The following is a 22601-nucleotide window of genomic DNA, read 5'->3' as shown; positions in this document are numbered from 1 at the left end:
GGCGGTGCCAGCACTCTCCTCCAATCCGCTGAGCGTTCTTGTTGCCCCTTCAGGCTCCAGAGAGTGGGAAACCACTGGCTACCAAGCCCAACCCGGCCCCTCATTCCTGTCTTTTCCTCCTTGTCTAGGTGCAGGCCAGGGGACAAGAGGGGGCAGGAGTTGGCCTGAGCAGGTGTCTGTGGCCGCTGGAGGCTGCACAGGCCTGGCCCCCATCCCCGCAGCTGGGTTTCTGCCATTGCTGGTCTCTGTGCCCGTGGCTGGTGCAGTCGAATCTGCACGCATTGCCGTCTGTGTTTATGTGCGTGCTGGGTTCTGCTCTGTGACTCATCGTGTGCTGTGTCCCCTGGGTCAGGGCCGGGCGAGTTTTTAGGAGCAGGTGCGTGTGACACCCCCATCTGGACCACATCGGCTGTGGGACGCACCAGGGCGGACGTACGGTCATTTCCCAGCACGCGCTGAGAACGCTGACACGCTCGAGCCACAGTCCCTCACCCTCCATTCCTAAACCCTGGGAGCTCTGAAAACCAAATGCTTTTTCATAACTCACTTGGCAGCAAAATCCCGCCTGAACTGAGGTGAGGCTATTTATAGCCCGGGCGACGCTATTTATAGCCTTTATGTATTCTCTGTTCCACGTAGTTCGCGGCAGAAATGTTGCATTTGATTATTGGATGCTGCTGAAAAATGCGGAGTATTACCCACTGAAAGTGTGGGTCATTCTGAATTCTTAAAAACATCTGGCCCGAGGGTAAGGTCACTCCTTTTGTCCCAGTTACAAATAGCATCTGCCTCCAGCCCCCCCGACAGTGGACAGTGCCTCTCTCCTGAGATTCCCAGAGCTAAAGGAGTGGAGTCACCACAGCACCCCCAACACCCAGCCCCCAGTGGTAGCCAGCAATGAGATCATTTAAATATCACTGCAGGTGATAGAAAATGTCTCCATTGCCATTGCGTGGGGTGCTCTGCAAACTAACATCTGACCCCCTCATTGAAAGTCTGTATTACTGTCCCCCCCTTTACAGATGGGTAAACTGAGGCTCAGAGTTTTAAGTATCCTTTCCAAGGACAGAAAGATGAGAAAGGAGGACATAAAGATGAGCCAGAGTGGGCATTGCCTTGTAGGAGCCTCGTGGTTTGGGGACAGACAGCGGTGTGAGCTGGGGGTGGGGGGCTGGCGGAGTGCTTGCTGGTTCGTTTCAGCTTAAGTTTTAAGGATGCTTTGGGCATTTGCCAGGCAGGCCAGGTGGGGAAGGGCTTGTTCCACAGAAGGCACAGCAAGCGTGTGTCTCAGCCAGCACCACAGGCAGCCGTGAGGGGCTCCCGCCGGGCGCCAAACGCTGGGACTGATAGAAGATGGATCGCTGTCCTTGGGGGCTTCGGAGCTGGGACCTGAGGTGGCTTCAGGGAACAGTGAGAAGGGTGGAGGGAGCCAGGGAGGGACCTGAGAGATCACGAGCAGGGTGTGGTCTTGGAGGGAGCTGACCAGTGCGGTCAGATGCATTCTGACGACCCTGGAAGGAGGGCTTGGGGGGGGCAGTGGGGAGGTATCCAGCCCGGAAGCGTGGAGGCCAATCAGAAGCTATCCTGGTACCCGAGAGAGAGCCAACAGCGCCTGAACCCCAGCTGAGAGGGGACAGAGACAACAGGAGAGAGACCTTGGTTGTGGGCGGTGATGTGGGATCCAGGTGGAGGGGCTGCAAGCGGTGCTTGGGGACCTGGTCCCATCCTGACCTGGTCTCTGGCCTCGGTTCACTCTTCCACAAAATGCCCCAAAGGGAGGAATGAGGGGTATCGGTTCCTAACTGCTTTGAGGAATAAAAGCTTGGGACTGAGGTGTGGTGTGGTGTTCGCTGCCCAGCTACCCGAAGGTCACATCTGAGCCTCTGGATCCCTTGGGTCTGTGCAGCCGAAGGGTCCCCGCCCCCTCCCTGATACCAGGAATGGGGCGTGGGAGATAGCGTGGGGGGTGAGGACAGCCACACCTGGTTCCCACCTCTGCCCCGGGGAATGCCTGCCCCTCCTGGCTGTGGTTAGTAATTCAGGACAAGCCAGATGGCTCTGCTGCTAACCCTCTTGCTCCTCCATAGGCGGGGTGGGGGTGAGGGGTGGGCTTGTTCCTCTGCCCTGGATGGGGGTGGGAAGCCTGCTGGGCTTGCCGCATTAGCCCAGCATCCAGGAGTCTGGGCTCTGTCACCTCCAGTGCCCATGACTTCGATGGACCCCGGGCACCCCAGCCTGAGCATGTGGGCCCATTGCCTGTGGAGACGGAGAGAAGCCCTAGAATCCACTGGTCTTGCCTCCCTCCCCTCCCTGATTTACACAGGGTCTGTCTAGGGCACTTCATAAATATTTATAGGGTGAGAGATTCATGGTACCACTTGTACTCTTAGGAACATTCCTTCCTTTGCTCTTCCCAGTGTTCCCATTAGGAGTATGGACACACACACACACACACACACACACACACCCCACACACACACTTTTCCCCATTTGGGATCTGAGGTTTCCAAGCGCTCTAGCTTGTTCAAGACAAGCAGTGACTTCAGTCCACACCTGAGCGGTCCGTCCCCATTCAAGGCCAGAGGCCGGACCTCAGTGGGCAGGGAACTCTGGGAACTACAAAGCCCTCTAGGGAAACTTTAGGGCAGGTCCCACTGTCTGATCACTGGCTTCATTCTTAATGAAATCCTGGGGGAACACCAAGTGCACGTGACCCCTCCGATTGGGCTGAGCACGGAAAGAACCAGATCCCAGGCTCAGGTTGTACGCGGTTACCCCAGGTCCTGGCCCGAGGCTGGGGAGGGTAGTGTCCCTGTCACAGGGGGCTGGAGAGAGCAAAAGGACTGTGAGCCTTCCTCCGTCAACCCAGGGTGGGGGCTTGCTGGAAGAGGAGGGCAGGGCAGTTCAATATTTCCACACTTTAGGTCTGTTGAAAGGAGGTGGCAGTCTGGTCCCGAGCCTCTCGGTGCTGTCAGGAGAAGCAGAGCACCTGACCCACGCCCTCAAAGGCACCTCCAGGGTGCGTGGCTGTGGTGGCACCATCCCCATGGTAGCACCGTCCCCGTATCTGTCTGCTCAGGTGAAGACTTCACAGTAGGATGCTGACACAGTGCTCTCTGGGGCAGCTCTAAATAGAAGAGTTTGTCTCCCAGGCAACCTGAGCGTGAGCGACTAGCCTCCGCGCCTCCCCTGTGGGCACCCAGCCCTGCCGGAGAGCCCCCGCTCTTGGGCTTTGCTCTCCTTCCCAGATGGGTAAACTGAGGCCAGAGTTATGTGACCCTTACAAGTGGCCGCGCTCAGCCTGACGTCCTTTCCGCTGACCTTCCGCCACCGCCCTGACCTCAGGGCCGGGTCCTAGGGACTCAGTCCTGGGGCCCACAGAGCTGACTTAGGACTCAGGAACGCTCCCTGGGGCTCAGGACCAGGAAGTGTTCCAGGAGCCGGGTGGGCCCGGGAGCAGAGTGAAGAGAGGTTCCTATCACAGGGGAGAGGCCCAGAGGGAGGAGGGACCTACCCACCTTTGTGGCTGGTGGGGGTGGGAACGCCTAATTACCTAATGGCCCCCTCTCTGTTTCTTTTAATTTGGCTTCCGCACCGTTTCCACTAACATCTTACAAGCGTGTGCCTACCTGTCTTAAAACCATCCTATCAGTCGTATACTGGGGACACTTTTAGACAAGGCCCCGGGAAGCCCCCTCCCTGAATGCTGCTGCGGGAGAGAGGAGCAAGAAGAAGGGAGGGGGCTTAGGAGCCAGGCAGGAAGGAGAGCATCCACCCACTCAGGTCTGCCGGAGAAGATCCCATGGCCCGAGCTCCCCTCAGAGTTGGTTCAGAAACGTGGGAATCTGAGCGGAGTCTGCGGGCGTGTGATGAATTTACAAACAGGCGTGCAGAGCGGGACAGTGTGTACACAGGAGCCTGCTGTTCCCCCTAAGCTGCGTCAGGATGTCACCGAGCTGGGTTTTATTTTAATCCCAAGTATGGTGTCTGTTTAGCACCAAGCTCGCGTGGCGCTGCGCCCTACATGCCGTGTAGGCAGAGCTGGTGGCGTGGCCTCCTTCCTGGAAGCCGTCGAGGTGGCTCCAGGCCCTGGGCAGGTGGACCCAGATTGGTTGGAAGCCCAGGGCCACCCCCAGATTCACAGAACGTGCCCATATTTCATGGTAAAGTCTCCGCTTGACAGAAGGGTAACGTGTGTCCAGAACACAGTGTCACCCTGCGTCCACCTTCTGACCTCAACCAGCCGCGTCCTTCTCCTATCGGATCAACTCCCACGACGCCTGTGGACTCAGAGGGTGCACTGTGAGATTTCAGAATGATTCGAGTTAGGGAAATCACCTCTGCTGATCTGGAACCTTTCATCGTTTTTTGACCTTGGGGGTAGAGTGAAATGGATCTTTTTACCCTTCGAGAGAGAAAACGGTTTTCTCAGCAAGGGAATAACACACAGACTCTGGTCAAAGTCATACTTCGTCCCACATTCGGTCAGGGCTTCCTGGTTGTGAGTCACAGAGGTCCAATCTGTGTTCACTCCAACAAAAAGGGGACCTGCCCGGAGTGCGGAGTGCTCCTGCCACCATGGGAGGAAGGGTGGGGCAGCAGCCTCAGCGGCCAGACTTGCAGGTCCAAATGCCACCAGGATGTGCCCTGGCACTCATTCGGGTGTCCCCACCTGGCCACAGAGAGGGGACAGGGCTGTTGGCAGCTTCCTGCCTTTGCTCCAGGTTGCAGAACCACCTCACGTTCTCTTTGGCTCCACCTTTTAAAAAGTCCCTGGAAATTTGAGCAGGGCTGAGAACACAGTTTTCAGATTGAAAGCATGCCACAGCCTTCTCTTCCTAGTTCGTATCCCTTGGAACGATTGAACAAGTATTATTCAACATCCACGTGGGCAAAGGCGTGCCTTTAGTACATAAGAAATCCCACAAGAGGGAGTGAAATATGGGATTAGGATGAAATAGGAAACAATGGCCAAATTGTACCCAGGAGGAAGAGAGGTTTCTAGGTGTGTCCTAAGCCTTGATATGACAAGGAGCAGGATGTGGTTCTGGAGTGACCTACAATTTGGGGGATAAATAAGGAAGTAGAGAAAATACAACTCCTCTCCTATTAGGGAAGGTTAGACCCTTATTAAAGCTAGGCACTCTAGGCCTGACCTGTGGTGGCGCAGTGGATAAAACATCAACCTGGAAATGCTGAGGTCGCCGGTTCGAAACCCTGGGCTTGCCTGGTCAAGGCGCATATGGGAGTTGATGCTTCTAGCTCCTCTCCCCCCTTCTCTCTCTCTGTCTCTCCTCTCTCTCCCTCTCCTCTCTAAAATGAATAAATAAATAAATAAAAATGCTTTTAAAGCTAGGCACTCTAGCCCTGGCTGATTGGCTCAGGGGTAGAGCTTTGGCCCAGCATGTGGATGTCCCAGGTTCTATTCCCAGTCAGGGCACACAGGAGAAGCAACGTCTGCTCCTCCACCCCTCCCCCTCTCCCTTCTCTCTCTCTCTCTCTCTCTCTCTCTCTTGCTGTCTCTCTCCCTACTCCTCCCACAGCCATGGCTCGGTTGGAGCAAGTTGGCCCCGGGCACTGAGGATGCCTCCGTGGCCTCAGGCTCAGGTGCTAAAATGGCTCAGTTGCCAAGCAATGGAGCAACAGCCCCAGAGGGGCAGAGCATCACCCCATAGGGAACTTGCCTGGCAGATCCTGGTTCGGGCGCATCCTGGGGAGTCTGTCTTTTTGCCTCCCCGCTTCTCACTTAAGGAAAAATAAATAAATAAATAAAGCCAGGCACTCTATAGAGAATGATACGTTTAAATATGTATGTAAAGATTGAAAGATTGTCACTGGAGCAGGAGCAACCAGCACCGTGTGGCCTACAGGTCAGATCCAGCCCACCATCTGTTTGTGTAAATAAAGTTTTATTGAGACGTGTTTGTTACTATATTTTCTGTGGCGGCACAGCCAAGTACTTGCAGCAGAGACTGTGTGTAGCCCGCAAAGCCTGAAGTATTTACAATGTGGCCCTTTATGGAAAAAGTTGGCTGATCCCTGCTCTAGAAAACTGAAACAAACATAACATTCAACTTATTATAGGAAGGAAAAAGAAACGACATATCTAACAAAACAAAAAGAATTCAGTAAAGGGCACAGAAGATGAAAAGAAATAGCTATGGTAAATAGAAAATGGTAGGGAATTAGTCTAAACATCAGTTAAGTAAAGAATAAATGTGAACAAGTTAAATTCACTAATGAGAAGGTAGTCTTAAAATAAGTTTTTAATGGGACTCTGTTTAAATGAGACTGAAAATCATGGAGATGGCTTAAGGCGTATGAAAATAAAAGGACAAGGAAAGAAATCCCTAACAAACACAGCAACAAAAGCAGATAGAGTAATATCAGAACCAGATCAAAGAGAACCAGAAGCAAAAACTATTTTAGGTGGAAAAGTATGGTTCAAACTGATAAAAGGAATATTTTGCCTGGAAGTTAAAAGCCGTGGGTGCTCTATTTTGAACAATATAGCTCCAACTGCATTGAATAAAAATTGATGATGTTGTGAGTGGGAAAAACATGGCAAATGTAGATTAACAAAGTAGGCTTTAAAAATCTCCGAGATAGCTCCTGTAGCAGACACAGAAATGTACCCAAGAGGTAACACAGAACTGAATAGGTATGTACTCCACACACACAGATGGGCGCCAGTAAAACTGGGGGAGTGTGACTGAATCTGTACATGGTATCATTGTCCATATCCTGGTTGCCATATTCAAGTTTTATAAACTGTTACCGTAGAGGATAGGGCACTGAATAGTGTACAACGGATTTCTCTGTTATTTCTTGCAACTACATGTGAATTTACAATGATCTCAATGAAATTTTCACTAGAAAAATCATTTTTTCTTTTTTCTTTTTGAGAGAGAAAGACAGACAGACAGATAGGAAGAGAGAGAGAGAGAGATGAGAAGCATCAACTCATAGTTGCAGCACCTTAGTTGTTCATTGATTGCTTTCTTATGTGTGCCTTGACTGGGGGCTTTCCTGCTCAATCTAGCGACCTTGGGCTCAAGCCAGTGACCCTGGGATTTTGAACTTGGGTCCTCAGCACCCAGGCCAATGCTCTATCCACTGTACCACTGCCCAGTCAAGCTTCGCTAAAAAAATCTTCAAGAACAACACATTAGGTACAAAAAACTAAATCACTCTCAGGTTAAATGAGAATGTCAAAGTGAACATTTTAAACTGCAGTATTTGGAAGGAGTGGTGGTTTTTAAGAGCACTGTGTATGAAAACTCATGTGACGAAGCCAGATCACTGCTCAGGGAAAATTCATCACTCTACATTCATTTAAGAGACAAGTAAAAATTATCCAGCTTAGCTTTCACTTCAAGAAGCTAGAAAAATAAACTCAAAGAAAGAAACAAGACAGAATTTAAAATGAAGTCAGACTTTCGCCTCAGAGGAGGCTTCGGTGCATCTTTCTTCGGTGGTCCTGAATCCGAGCTCACCAGCACCAGCCGCCTCCGCGTGCCGGGGAAGTTCAGCCCCAGTGAGATCAAAGTCGTGTACCTGAGGGGCACCAGTGGGGAGAAGTCAGTGCCACATCTGCCTTGGCCCCCAAGACCGGCGCCCCACCCCCATCCCTCCCCGGGCCTGTCTCCAAAAAAAGGTTGGTGATGACATCGGCCAAAGCCAGCTGTGATTGGAAGGGTCTGAGGATGACCGTGAACTGACCGTCTGGAAGAGAAAGGCCCAGACGGCGGTGGTACCTTCTGTCCCTGCCCTGGTCATCAAAGCTCTCAAAGGACCACCAGGGACAGGAAGAAGCAAAGTGGACATTTCCCTCCTGATGAGATTGTCAACATTGCCTGACAGATGCAGCACTGTCCTCTTTTATGGGAGTGACAGAAGGAAGACCCTGTGACTAGGGACACAGAAGGTGGCGTGCTGCAGTGGACACAGCAGATGGCTGAGGGGAAAACTTAGAGCTCGTGAGTTCTGCGCTGCTCAGAGAGAGGTTACAACCTAATGACGAGAGTGTGCTCTGAATTGTGTCTGCCCAAGGGATGTGTTCATGTCCTAACCCTCCCGGGACCTGTCAATGTGACCTTCTTTGGACAGAAGGTCTTTGCAGATGTGATCAAGTTACAGTGGGGTCCTACAGGCATAGGGTGGGCCCTGAAGCCAGTGATAGGTAGGGTTATAATAAGGTTATGTGAGGACACAGGGACCTGGAGACACACAGAATACCATGCAACATCAGGGGAATGCAAATCAAGGACCACCGAGGACTGCCTCCGCCTCTGCCTCCGGCAGCCAGGAGAGGAGAGCCACGGAACAGGTACTGACCCTACCAAGGCACCAGACTTTGGACTTCTGGCTTCTAGTACTATGAGAGGACACACTTGAGTTGCTTCAAGCCACCCGGTTGGTGGTCCTCTGTGAGATCAGCCCCAGGAAACTAATATCCTGGCCGTGTATTTGGGAGAAAGAAGAGAAGAAGGAGAAGGGTGTCCAGAGAACCACCAGCTAGGAATCTAAGGGCATCTCAGATGGCTCTCAGCAAAGCAAATATAGATCTTCTCCCGGGGAGAGGGGGGGGAACAGACCCTGTCCTGAGTCTCCAAGGATTTCTACAAATAACCTCCACAGAAAATGAGCCGTTCAGAGTCAAAAATAACCAAGCGGAAGGGCAGGCAGATAAGGTGCACTGAGCCTGCCCGAGCCAGCGTGGACCATTGACAGCCAAAACGGACCCTCTGAACTTCAGGTTACAACTCGATGAGGCATCGTTGATCAAATAACTCTGTTGGCTGCATTTGAATAAATAAAAAATCCAGGTTGCTGATGTATGCAGGGAACAAAAAGACATAAAAAAAAAAAATGACGAAGCAGATCTGTAAAAAGAACCGAACAGAATTTTTATAGGACGCACAGCCAGCCCCGAAGGAAGGATTAGGGACTAGATGGCCAGAACAGAACACTGGGAAGACCAGGCCACCGTGGAGAGGACAAGCCACGTGCCGAAGGTCACCTAACATGCCTCTAATTAGATTTCCAGAGAGAAATGAGCCCGGGGCCAGGTTTGAAGAGATGGTCACTGAGAATTTTTCCCAGAACTGATGGAGAACGAAGAGGCAGGAAGGGAGCGGAGTGTGGATGAGGGGAGAGAAGATTGGAGACTCAATACATGAGATGCCATCAGTTCAGGAAAGATGCTTAGCCTGACATGTGGTGGCACAGTGGATAAAAGTGTCGACCTGGAACCCTGAGGTCGTTGGTTCGAAACCCCTGGCTTGCCTGGTCAAGGCCCGTACAGGAGTTGATGCTTCCTGCTCCTCCTCCCTTCTCTATGTCTTTCTTTCTCTTTCCCCCCACCTCTCTAAAATAAATAAATAAAATCTTTAAAAAAGAAAAGATGCTTAATTCTTCCCTCGGGTCCTGGGGCTGAGAGCGAGGTTCCAGCCCAACCCCCACAGTGATGCGGGGAGATGGATGCCAAATCCTTCACCTTGACTCCTTTTCCAACAGTGGGCAGGTCTTCCTACCCATGAGTTCCCGGTGGGCAGTGCCGGAGGGCAGAGGGGTCCCGTGCTAGGATAAGGTGACAGTGTGGGACTATTGAAAACATTGTCCCTAAGGAGACGGGGCCCTTTCCATTCGCTGCCCAACTCAAGGGAGCTTATCGGGAGTGTATCTCGTAAGAACGGCGCCTTCTGGTGTTGGGTGCACACAGCTGAAGGAGGCAACCCAGTCCCCTCTTCCCAAGTGAGGCGCCCGTGGGGTTTTCCCAGTTTGATCAGTGTTTATGTTTCCTTTGTGTTGTTGTTGTTTTTTTCATTCCCTCCTTCTCTCCCTCCCTGGACAAGGACTGCACCCATCCTTGGCTAGAAGATTTTATGGGGCAATGAAGGGAAGTTAATAACTCCATAAAGAAGGACTGGTTACCTGGGAAACTTTGTAGACATGTCGCATTCCCCGACAGCCCTGGAGGAAGGGGGAGGGGCGGCTGAGCAAAACCTGGACAGAGTTGTACAGACACGTGAATGTACATGTTCACACAGCCTCCTGGGAACACGGGCTGGGCTTTTTGGCCCAGGATCCGGCTTGTCCTGCTTGCTCCCTGCAGAGTGGAACATTTGGAGCCAATTGTTGGTGGCCTGAGGCACCCGGAGATTTGCTTACCCAGGCCCTGGATTATGGGCCATCACGTGTGGATTCTAGTGCCTTCTGTCCTTGACTCTCTGAGTTGACTTTATCAAGTGACTCAGCCCCTCTGGGCTTCTTCTTGCCGCCTGGCTGTTTCTAAGCACCGACTTTCCGACTTTCTGAGTGTGATAAACTGTAAGTCGTGAGCATCTGAGAGGGGGTGACAGCTACTCCAAGGTCCTCTGGGCCACCCTGCACGGCCCTATCTCATTCGGGGCCCCGCCCCGCCGTAAGTAACAGCATGCAGCCCTTTGCCTAACTCTGTCTGTCTGTCTGGGGTTTATGCCCCTACACACGCTCTCGGGTGGCAGCGGCAGGGGGTGGGGGCAGTCTGGCTCCGCGAACAGACTGAGTCACAGACACTGTCAAGAAGCAGGTTTGTTATTCCGGGGACGCGGCAGGGAGGGTGCGCTGTTCTTGGCGGATCCTTTAGTTAGCTGCTCTGAGGAACAGCAAACAGAGCAGTTTGTAATTAGCACTTTGGCTGCTGGGGCCCCGTTATCTGCCTGGGGGTGGGTTTGGGGATCGTTTGGCAAGCAGACCTTCTTGAGTCCCTACAGAGCACCAGGTCCCAGCTCCCTGGGACCTGCTCTGACAAAAAAGATGAATTGGACAAGTTCATTCTCATTTCATCGAGCCAGGTGCTCTCCTAGCCACGAACGTGATGGGCGAGACCCCTGGCATGGGGTCACCCTCTGTGTGGGAAAGGACGTCAGATCGTTCCAGGGGCTTGAGCGGGGCAGTGGGAGGCTCCCTCACAGAGGGGCGTGTGTGGCATCTGGACTGAGGTCTGGATCATGACCAGGAGCTGGCTGCGCTGAGGCCAGGGGGGACGGGCATGTGATGGGCACTGCGGCAGCCTGGAATTGGAAACTAACTTGGCGTGTTCCAAGAAAAGGCAGCTGCCCAGGTGGCTATCATGTAACGAGACAGACAGGCAGGGACAAATGTCAGAATTTTCTTCCTTTTTTTTTTTTGAGAGAGAGAGAGATAGAGGGACAGATAGGGACAGACAGGCAGGAAGGGAGAGAGATAAGAAGCATCAACTCATAGTTGTGGCACTTTAGTTGTTCATTGATTGCTTCTCATTTGTGCCTTGATGAGGGGAGGGCTCCAGCTGAGCCAGTGACCCCTTGCTCAAGCCAGCGACCTTGGGCTTCAAGCCAGCGACCATGGGGTCATGTCTGTGATCCCACGCTCAAGCTGGTGACCCTGCGCTCAAGCTGGTGTGCCCATGCTCAAGACAATGACCTCAAGGTTTTGAACCTGGGTCCTCAGCATCCTGGTCCGATGCTTTATCTACTGCACCATCAGCAGTCAGGCAGAATCTCCTTCCTTTATAAAGTTGAATAATATTCCCTGTCAGGTCTTAGGTGACTCACGCAATGCTGTCTTCCCAAGGAGACTGCAAGGACTCTGTCTTGGTCCCCTGGACCCCAGCACGTGGCACAGAGCCTGAAATCTGGCTTATTAAACACCGTTGAGTACATGGAATTCAGAGCGGCCCCAGTAAAAGATTTCTTGTTGGAACCAGAATTTAAGGACCTTATTTGTCTGGTTATGGAGTTGAGATTTTTAGCCTCCAGGCACTTTTCTGTTCCTTAGAGCCACTGAGGGAACAGGTTAAAAATACATATTCCCATGTCCTGGCCAGATAGCTCAGTTGGTTGGAGCATCACCCCAAAGCACAGAGGTTGCAGGTTCGATCCCAGGTCAGGGCACATACAGGAACAGATCTATGCTCCTGTCTCTGTCTGTCTGTCTCTCTCCCTTCCTCTCTCTCTAAAATCAGTCAATAAAAATACATATTCTCAGGCCCACCCCACCCTCAGCCATGCAGTCAACTTGGGCTGGAATGGAACTCAGGAGTCTGTATTTTTAAAGAAATATCAACCTGTATTCCCAAGATCAGTTGGAAACATGATGATAATACCAAGAAGTCACTCTTGAATGGGGTGTATGTGGAGCTGTCCCTACGTTCCAAGGTTTGCACTCACTGCAAAATAATATGAAAGAGAAAAACAAACAAATAAAAGTATTTCTCCATACCGTGCCCCTTTGTGGAAAAGTGTTAAAGACATCCCGTGCACTCTCAATGTACTCGGATTCGGACGCAGCCACCGTTCATCCGTCGATAAATATCTCTAGCTTTGAACACACCCCTTGCATTTTTTATTTCTTCTAAAATGAGCACACTTGCCTTTTCTACCCTGTAGGATTGACCTGGGAAAGAGGAAAAAAAAAAAGCAAGAGTTTGAAGCTAAAAGCATGTGTAAGCCATAAAATCCTGTGATCAATGCCAGAGGGTGTAAGTACATATAAATTGATATAAATTTAAATGATGGTTGTTCAGTTCTTAAGGTAGTACGTCTGTTCCAGCTGCACAGCGAGATAAACCTTAGAGATTCCAGCACTTACTGAGTGACCTGGGAGGGATAGGGCACCTTAATGAACCAGAGCCCTAGTTTCCCCAGCTATAAAAATGGGCCTAACAGCCATGCAGTGGGATATTATCTGGCCATGAAAAGGAATGGCGTGCTGACACACTAGAACATGGATTAACCTTGAAAATACGATGCAGAGTGAGAGAAGCCAGACACACAAAAATGGGACACATATCATCATATGATTCCATTTATTATTTATTTATTTGTTTGTTTGTTTGTTTTGTGACAGAGACAGAGAGAGGGACAGATAGGGACAGACAGACAGGAAGGGAGAGAAATGAGAAGCATCAGTTCTTCGTTGTGGCACCTTAGTTGTTCATTGATTGCTTTCTCATATGTGCCTTGACTGGGGGCAAGGGGGCTACAGCAGAGCAAGTGACCCCTTGCTCAAGCCAGTGACCTTGGGCTTCAAGCCAGTGACCATGGGGTCATGTTTATGAGCCCACACTCAAGCTGGCGACCTCAAGGTTTCAAAACTGGGTCCTCTGTGTCCCAGTCCAACACTCTATCCACTGCGCCACCACCTGGCCAGGCTATATGATTCCATTTAAATGAAAATGTCCAGAGTAAGCAAATCCATGGAGACAGAAGGTAGATTAATGAGTATCAGGGGACCCTGGGCTGGGGTGTGTGTGTGTGTGTGTGTGTGTGTGTAAACAGTGTGAGTGCTAATGAGCGTGGTGTTGCCTTTTAGGGTGAGGAAATGTTCTAGAATCAGATGGTGGTGGTGGTTACACAACTCTGTAAAGATATTAAAACCACGAACTTCTACACTTCAAGAGGGGCAGTGGCGTGGTGTGTGGGTTCCGTCTCGATAAAATAAATAGATAAATGGGGGTAATATATCTTCTACCTCGAGGCAGTTGTAAGGCTTAAATAACTCATCATTTATTCACGTTGCCTGCGTGTGTGAAATGATGGAAAGGATTTATACGTCAAGGGACCCAGCAGGAAGTCTGGTTCCCCGTGTGTCGGGGTGCAGGGTGTGCTGAGACCCTGGGGAGGTGTCCAGGAGGGGCAGGACGACGTGGGGGGAGGGACAGTGTCTCTTGTGCGACCTCCTCATGGGCTGCAGGGAGGGCCTGGGGCAACAGCTCCGGCCCTTTGGCTGCTCTGGGTCAGTATCTTTCAGTATCACTTCCGTTGGTTCCCGAAGTCTTGCAATTTTGGGAACCGTGGTTTTAAGGACTACCGGGTGCTGTGGGCAGTTTCCCTGAGCTAGAGAGTTTAATGCTGCACTCTGCCAGCTAGAATATGCTGGGCCTGTGCCCACTGGGCTGTGGCTTCTGCAGAAGGAGCTGTGAGGGCGCAGAGCCTTGGGGTGCCATGAGTAGGGTGGGTAAAAGAGGGTGAGCTAGGGACATGTCTCCTGAAACGCCAACATGGGTCTTGTGCCCCCCTAGATCTGAGGTCAGCCTCACAAGGCTACTTACTGGCTGTTCAACACCAGGTTCTTTTTGGGGGAGGGGTACAAAAATATAGTCATAATTGTAGCTGGCGGCCGATAGGCTGCCTCGGAGCCCCCAGCACGAGAACCTTGTAGGCGATCAGCTGTGTGAGCTGTACTCAGTGCTAAGGGTGGGGAGCACCCCCCTAAAGCCAGTGTGGTGATGGTCACAGTGGCGGTGACCAGTAGGGTCCCCAGAGGGGGTGTTCCGGCTGGCGCCCTCATACCTCAGTCTGAGAGGCTCTAGGCCTCCGTTGTAGTGTCCTCGTAGCAAAGCTCCCCTCCCCTTTTCCCTAACAAGCCAGGCCGGAGCCCGCAAGCTTGCTAATGGTGTAAGAGTCATGAGACCTGGGTGCCGATCGCCCCGGGCTGTGGCTGCCCTCGAGCAGGATGCCAGCCCTCTCAGGGTTTGCTTTCCTCTCTGCACCATAGGGATAAAAAGCCTCTCTGGTGCTGTTTGGGTTGGGGGGGTTACAGAAAACACGGTACAGAACCCTTGAGCATTTTCTAAGGGCCCTGCCCCCCCCACCACCACCACCGCCATTCCCAGTCCTGCAGAGCAAGCAGCAGGCTCTGTGGTGCCCCCAGGTGGCCACTGCCCCGCGGGGTCTGATGACAAGTCCTGCAGTGGCTTGGCAGTCATCCCCGGCTTGGCGCACCGAGCATTCTTTGCGATGAGATGCATCGCCTACCCTGCAATGTCGGTGACGGCGGGGGTGCCCAGGCTTTGTCCTCCCGCCCGAGCGGTCGGGACACAGGGAGGATGCTGTGTCCTCCAGCCCGTCACACCTGCGAAGTGCGGGTGTCCGTCCCCTTGTTTATAAATGGATGTTGGAACCGGAGCGGGGTCCTCTAGGTGGAAGGCCAATGTCTAACGTATAGAGGTGCACCCAAGCTCCTTCCGGCTCAGACTTTCTGGGGGAGGGAAGGGATAAGCCTGTTCCTGCTTTTACCCTCAGGGGACAGAGGCAGCTGATCTTGTTAACTTCATATACTTACCATCCCCACTGCTCCCCAGGCCTGACACTGGGCCCTGGGGCACAGAGAACTGCCCCCTCCCCCTCCCATGGCCCTATGTCCTCCCCACCCCCACCTCTTTCATCTGAAACCCACCTTTCTAGATGGGCGACCGCTGCCCACATGGGGGCAGATGAAGTTATTTTAGTATCACCCACTTTGGCCCCTGATTGGGGACCAGCCGGTCTGGGCAGGGCCCGCAAAGAAAGCGGCCTTTCCCAGAGAAGGTGGAGGAGAGACCAGAAGCCAGAAGGGAGGTTCCTGATGCCCCTGGTCCTCAGAAGCTGCCCGTGGCCCCCGTCTTCCTTACCAGCCACCCTCCCCACAATTGCGAATGTCCAGGCCGGCTCTGCTGGCCCAGCCTGGGGCAGCTCCAGACCTCAAGGCCAGGACACAGCTGACTTGCGTTTGGATGTGTTCCCTCCGCTTCCTCCCTGCACCGCCTCCCTCCTGAGCTCCATCTGTGACATCGACCTCGGCTAGTCGGCTAGGGCTAGTCGTAGCAATGCAGATTCAGTGCTGCCACCTCAGTTCTCCTGCTGCCTCTCCCTTCCTGCCGGTGCCCTCCGCCCACCCTCCCTTACAAGCTGATCCCTGATCACTCACCAGCCCTCACGGCAGCCCCTAGAGCCCCCTCGCCCGGCCCCTTTAAGTCTGACAGACGTTGCCTTTTTCCCACCGTGCCCAGAGGGGTCCCTGACAACCTGGGGCTCCTGCCCTTGATTCCTTGGGAGGCACCATGGGTTTTCAGTCAACCTCGGACCCCTCTTCTCTCTTCCCTGTGTGGGAGCTGGCTGGACAGGCGACCTGAGGACAAGGAGGGTGACACCCACCCCACATGGAGGCCAGAGCTCCGCACACAGGCAGGATGTAGTCTGGGCTGCTCACCTTGTCCAGGGCTGGTCAGCCCACCCCACCATGGTCTCCCTGGTCACCATGCCAAGTAACTTCCACTGGGACATTGTCTGGCCCTGCTCTTCTCTAAAAGACACGGAGGAACATGGGGCCTGGGGTCCTTTCTAGGGTCATGAACACAAGGGTTCTGGAAGCCCACGGCTTTCCTAGAGACTGGGCCATATTTTCCTAGAGCCACGTGCCATATTTGGGGCTCACTAGGGAATCATCCCTATTCCCCCGAAAGAGGGGTCGTCAGGCTGTGCTCCCGGCGGGGTCTCTGTGGGCCGGTCACCCCCATTCCTTGCCTGGCTTCCCTCCCAGAAGGGCCTCTCAAGACGTGTATTCTTTTTTCCTTCCTTCTCGCCGCGCCAAGCCCCAACAGCTGCCCTGTGCAAAGCAATCAAATGTAATTCTGTCTAACCCATCACGACTCCAGTGGCGACGGAGATGAAATGTGCGTCTGCCCCGCACACCCAGGCAGTCGGAATGAGCGTAATGAGATTGTCTGAGGGTTCAGCTGCCGGGCATGGAGGGCTCCGGGGGACACGCGGACACACGTCACATCGCCTTCTTTCATCAGGGGGCAGGGTTCTGCCTGGGCCCCCTTGCTGCAGGCTTGACCAGGAAGCAAGTTGGGAGACCCTGCCATGCCCTCCAGGACCTACCAAGGGGCCATGTGTCCTTTGGACATCCATGCGTGTCCTGGGCACTGTCTTGCCCTAGAGGCAGTGGGTTTAGTGTCCACAGCCCAGCCAGGATGCTGGGCCCCACGCAGGCCTGGACGGCCACCTCCCAGACCCTGTGCAGACCCGGGCTGCCCCTGGAGTGCTGGTTGGAACCGAGCGGACCATGTGTGTGCATGATGTGAGGAGTTTGGAGAAGGTGAAATCAAAGATCATACAGATGAAGGAATTTGCCCACAGTCACAGCAGAAGGTCTGGCTAACTCAGAGGCCGTGAGTTTAACGACTACACTGACTGCCCTTCCTGGGGCCGGTTACATACCCCCTGCTCAAACTCTGCCACCACCGCCAGGTGAAGAGTCACATCGTTGTAGAAAACGTTGCCCCAGCCCTGGCCTGTTGGCTCAGCGGTAGAGCGTCGGCCTAGCGTGCGGAGGACCCTGGTTCGATTCCCGGCCAGGGCACACAGGAGAGGCGCCCATTTGCTTCTCCACCCCTCCGCCGCGCTTTCCTCTCTGTCTCTCTCTTCCCCTCCCGCAGCCAAGGCTCCATTGGAGCAAAGATGGCCCGGGCGCTGGGGATGGCTCTGTGGCCTCTGCCCCAGGCGCTAGAGTTAGAGTGGCTCTGGTCGCAGCATGGCGACGCCCAGGATGGGCAGATTATCGCCCCCTGGTGGGCAGAGCGTCGCCCCTGGTGGGCGTGCCGGGTGGATCCCGGTCGGGCGCATGCGGGAGTCTGTCTGTCTCTCCCCGTTTCCAGCTTCAGAAAAAATGAAAAAAAAAAAAAAAAAAGAAAACGTTGCCCCAAATTCCATCCACCTGGGATAACCCTCACCAGCATCCAGTGAACATTATGCCAGACTCTTTATACAATCAGAGTAGTAATAACTTCTTTAAAAATAGATCATACTCTACGTGCATTTGGAGAAAGGAAAAAAACACAAATTTAATTTCTCTTGAATTCAACCAGAGACAGACCATCTATTTGCATTTATTTACAACTAAACAGAATGGAATCGCTAAACTTCAAAAAGACATTTCTTCATTGTAAGTGATCATAGTTCCTCACAGGTTAAAATTAAGTGGTGGGAGGAAAGCCTTTTAAACAGTTCTATTGAGATATAATAAGCCACATATCATACAATTCACTCATTAAAAGTCTGTGATTTCGCAGGTTTTGCCGTATAACGTTAATGTGTTGTTTTTTTAACTATGAGGAATTTGCTCATTTTAACAATTTTTAAGTGGATACTTTTGTGGCATTAGACAAATGTTTGGCATTGTACAAAGTTGTAGAACCATCACACACATTTCCAAAACTTTGCAATCACTAAAGTAGAAACTCCATAACTGGTAAACAATAATTCCCCATTCCCTCTCCCCCCACCCCACCCCCAGTAACCACTAATCTACTTTCTGAGAGAAAAACTTGTAAAAGGTTAGAGTCATTTATTATTTTAATTGACAAACTTTATTTTTTTCAATGTGTTTATTGATTTGAGAGAGAGAGAGATCGATCTGTTCCTGTAAGTGCCCTGACCGGGGATCAAACTCACAACCTTTGTGCATGGGGACGATGCTCTACCCATCCTGGCTATCCAGCTAGGGTGAATACACTTTATTTTTTAGAGCAGTTTTTAAGTTCCCAGCAAAATTGAGAGGATGCTACAGAGATTTCCCAGATACCCCCCCCACACACACACATGCATAGTCTACTGCATCAACATCATCCTGCCACCCGAGTGGTACCTTTGGTACAATTGATGACCCCTATATCAACACATCGTTATCACCCAAAGTCCATAGTTTACCTTAAGGGTCACTCTTTGTGCTGTACATTCTATGAGGTTTGACAAATGTACAATGACATGTATCTACCATTGGAAGTATCACACAGAGCACTTCCCCTGCCCTAAAAAGTCCTGTGCTCCAGAGGGTCACTGCTCAATAATTTTTTTTTTTTCTGAAGTGAGAAGCTGGGAGGCAGACAGACAGACACCTGCATGCACCCAACCCAAGAATCCACCTGGCATGTGCACCAGGGGGCGATGCTCTGCCCATCTGGGGCGTTGCTCTGCCGCAATCAGAGCCATTCTAGCACCTGAGGTGGAGGCCATGGAGCCGTCCTCAGCGCCTGGGCCAACTTTGCTCCAATGGAGCCTTGGCTGCGGGAGGGGAAGAGAGAAACAGAGAAAAAGGAGAGAGGGAAGAGTGGAGAAGCAGATGGGCGCTTCTCCTGTGTGCCCTGGCTGGGAATCGAACCCGGGACTCCTGCATGCCAGGCCGATTCTCTACCACTGAACTAACTGGCCAGGGCCTCAATAATTTTTTCACTTGCATAATAAACCCACTCCAATGCAATGAAAGTTGAGGAAATGATCAAGCGCCTCTGTTCTTCCCCTCTCAACTTTTGTTAGTTGTATGCTTATTTGTGTATATTGTCAATATTTTTATGATCCAGTCAAAAACTATAATTGCCCCGATTTCAAAAATATTAATACAGTATTCACCAGGGTTCCTCCACTGATGAACTTATTTTATCTTTTTATTGGTTAGATGTCAGCATCAGATAACTTTTTAAAGACCTTATGGATATCTAAGCCCCCTAAATTCATGTTTCAGGTGCCTGTTAACTTTATACTCAGAGGACAGTTTAGCTGGGTATAAGATTCTGGTTCATAATATCTTTCCCTTAGAATTCCATAGGATACAGCGCCACTGTTTTCTGAAAAAATGTTACTGTGGAGGGTTCTGATTCTCCTTAACCCATCTTCCCATGCTCCTTAGTTATATGGTTCTTTCTTTGACCTTTAAGCTCAGAAACATTTTTAAGATGTCTTGGTATTCATTACACCATCAAGTTTTCCTGGGACATGGAATGGTAGTTAATCTGTAGGGCCAAGTCTTTTTTATTCCAGGGGATTTTTCCCCTTCTATATTTGAATACTTTCCCCTTTCCCCCTGTTCTATTATCTAGTTACTTTAAGAATCGCACTGCCTGACCAGGTGGTGGTGCAGTGGATAGAGCGTCGGACTGGGATGCGGAAGGACCCAGGTTCAAGACCCCGAGGTCGCTAGCTTGAGCGCGGGCTCATCTGGCTTGAGCAAAGAGCTCACCAGCTTAGACACAAGGTTGCTGGCTCCAGCAGGGGGTTACTCGGTCTGCTGAAGGCCCGCGGTCAAGGCACATGTGAGAAAGCAATCAATGAACAACTAAGAAGTCGCAATGCGCAATGAGAAACTGATGATTGATGCTTCTCATCTCTCTCCGTTCCTGTCTGTCTGTCCCTGTCTATCTCTGCCTCTGTAAAAAAAAAAAAAAAAAAAAAAAAAAAAAGAATCGCACCAATTGGCTCTGGCCGGTTGGCTCAGCGGTAGAGTGTCGGCCTGGCGTGAGGGGGACCCGGGTTCGATTCCTGGCCAGGGCACATTGGAGAAGCACCCATTTGCTTCTCCACCCCCCCCTTCCTCTCTGTCTCTCTCTTCCCCTCCCACAGCCAAGGCTCCATTGGAGCAAAGATGGCCCGGGCGCTGGGGATGGCTCCTTGGCCTCTGCCCCAGGCGCTAGAGTGGCTCTGGTCGCCACAGAGTGACGCCCTGGAGGGGCAGAGCATTGCCCCCTGGTGGGCAGAGCGTTGCCCCTGGTGGGCGTGCTGGGTGGATCCTGGTCGGGCGCATGCGGGAATCTGTCTGACTGTCTCTCCCCGTTTCCAGCTTCAGAAAAAAAATACAAAAAAAAAACCAAACAAAAAATGCACCAATTATGTACACATTGGGTTTCTTTTTTTTCCTTTTTTTGTATTTTTCTGGAGTGAGAAGTGGGGAGGCAATCAGACAGACTCCTGAATGTGCCTGACCAAGACCCACCCGGCATGCCCACCAAGGGGTGATGCTCTGCCCATCTGGGGTGTTGCTCCAATGTGGCCAGAGTCATTCTAGCACCTGAGGCGGAGTCCATGGAGCTGTCCTCAGCACCTGGGCCAACTTTGCTCCAATGGAGCCTTGGCTGGAGGAAGGGAAGAGACAGAGAGAGAGAGAGAGAGAGAGAGAAAGGAGAGAGGGAAGGGTGGAGAAGCATCTGGGTGCTTCTCCTGTGTGCTGTGACCGGGAATCGAACCCAGGACTTCCACATCCCGGGCCGACACTCTACCGCTGAGCTAACCAGCCAGGGCCACACTGGGTTTTCTTTTGCCTCCCCTGTCTGTCATTTTGTTTTATCAGTCATCACCATTTAATCTTGCGTGATGTCCTCCAGCCTGCCCACCATATCTCCGCTTGTCACACTGTTTATTTAGTCATTGCTATAATATAGTTTTTGTTAAAAAAAAAAGTAGATATTTATGGTTCTTTTCCATTCCCCCCCCCCCCCAGCTCTGCTAGCTCACACCCCTCAGCTTTTGTCTCTTCCTCTTGTCAAATTATTTCCTTTTAAAGTTTCTGTCTCCTTCCTGCCACCTTTCACTAGTTTTTAAGAGTTTATATCCACTGTTTCCCTGAGCCAATGGAGAACTGTTTTTCTGAAGTCTTCCTGTATTTCTCTGGGAGAATCTTCTTGTGATATTTGTTCTTCATTTGCCCCCCCTTAATCCATAGGACCCATGTGGGTGCCTTTCTGATCATTACCCTTTCTGATCATTACCCTTTAGCTTCTAAGTAGCAGGGTGAGAAAAATGGGGGAGATCGGAGCCGTGTGCAGCTGCATTGGGGGTTTATCTATTGTCTCTAGGGGACTCTCTTCCCAGAGCTCTTATGTATCCTGTGTCCTGGCATTCCATCTGTCTGAGCTTCCAGGGTTCGCAGGGTCATGGCGGCTCACAGCTAAGCTCTTTAGGTCTCTGACTCTCTGTATTATGACCAGCCCTCACTGCCCCCCCCCATTTCTCTCTTCCAGGCCTCACTCACTTCACTCCTGGCATCTCTCTGCGCTGGAAAACTAGGTTCTGTCCTAGAAATGGCCTATGGGAATGATTTTCCCGTCAGCTCTCCCTCACCTGCCATTCCACAGTGTAAAATTGCATCTCTGCACGCACTAAGCTGTTCATAGTAGCTCCCAAGTGGAATTGGCCCAAGTGCCCATCGACGATGGAATGGTTAAGTCAATTAGAGCCGTGGTTTTCAACTGCCGGTTTGTGAAAGAGTGAACCATCCGGATGATGTTGTGTGAAGAAGAGCCTGTAATCATTGGGTCTTTAATCTTCATACAACATCCGGGTGGTTCACTCTTTCGTGGACCAAAACCACTGAATTATAGTGTATTCACCCAACCAAACACTAGACAGCAATGGGAGTGAACAGTCTACAACTGTCTGAATGGATCAACGTGGATGAATCCCATGAGCATAATGTCAATCAAAAGAAGCCAGAATCGCCTGACCTGTGGTGGCGCAGTGGATAAAGCATTGACCTGGAAATGCTGAGGTCGCCGGTTCGAAACCCTGGGCTTGCCTGGTCAAGGCACATATGGGAGTTGATGCTTCCAGCTCCTCCCCCCCCCCCCCGTCTCTCCCTCCCCCCCCCCTCTCTCTCTCTCTCTCTCTGTCTCCCCCTCTCCTCTCTAAAATGAATAAATAAAAAAATAAAAAAATTAAAAAATTAAAAAATTAAAAAAAAGAAGAAGCCAGAATCCACAGAGCACATACAGTATGATTCCATATGAAGCGGCCCATTCTGTGGGTCAGCAACAGTGGGGTATTGGCCATTGCTAGGCTAATGGAAAGTACATACATAGGCAAAAGGCAGGACAGTGGTTGTCCACAGCTGGGGAGTAGACTAGAAGGAAGCATAGGGAGGGGGTGGGGGTTTTTCTGGGGTTGTTCATTTTCTGTAGCTTTTAAAAAAATTTTATTGATTTTAGTGAGAGAGAGAGAGAGACAGATAGTAACATCGATCTTTTCCTGTATGTGCCCTGACCAGCT

The 22601-nt window shown here is 51.5% G+C and overlaps 1 protein-coding gene across 9 annotated transcripts in view; it reads left to right on the top strand.

The window, feature by feature from the left end:
• The window catches only part of PITPNM2 (phosphatidylinositol transfer protein membrane associated 2), a 139218-nt gene that overhangs the window by 75992 nt on the left and 40625 nt on the right, over window positions 1-22601 (top strand). The window contains exon 1 of one of the 9 annotated variants that reach the window (XM_066260705.1): window positions 10302-10426. The exons of the other annotated variants lie outside the window; for them this stretch is intronic. The gene's annotated coding sequence lies outside the window, so the exon portion shown is untranslated. Of the gene's footprint in view, window positions 1-10301; window positions 10427-22601 lie in introns of those variants that run through there. 9 annotated transcript variants of the gene reach the window in all.

The sequence above is a fragment of the Saccopteryx bilineata genome, chromosome 2 (assembly GCF_036850765.1).
Source record: "Saccopteryx bilineata isolate mSacBil1 chromosome 2, mSacBil1_pri_phased_curated, whole genome shotgun sequence".
NCBI lineage: Eukaryota > Metazoa > Chordata > Mammalia > Chiroptera > Emballonuridae > Saccopteryx > Saccopteryx bilineata.
The sequence above is the reverse complement of the archived record's forward strand: the minus strand, read 5'-3'. Positions and strand labels throughout refer to the sequence as shown.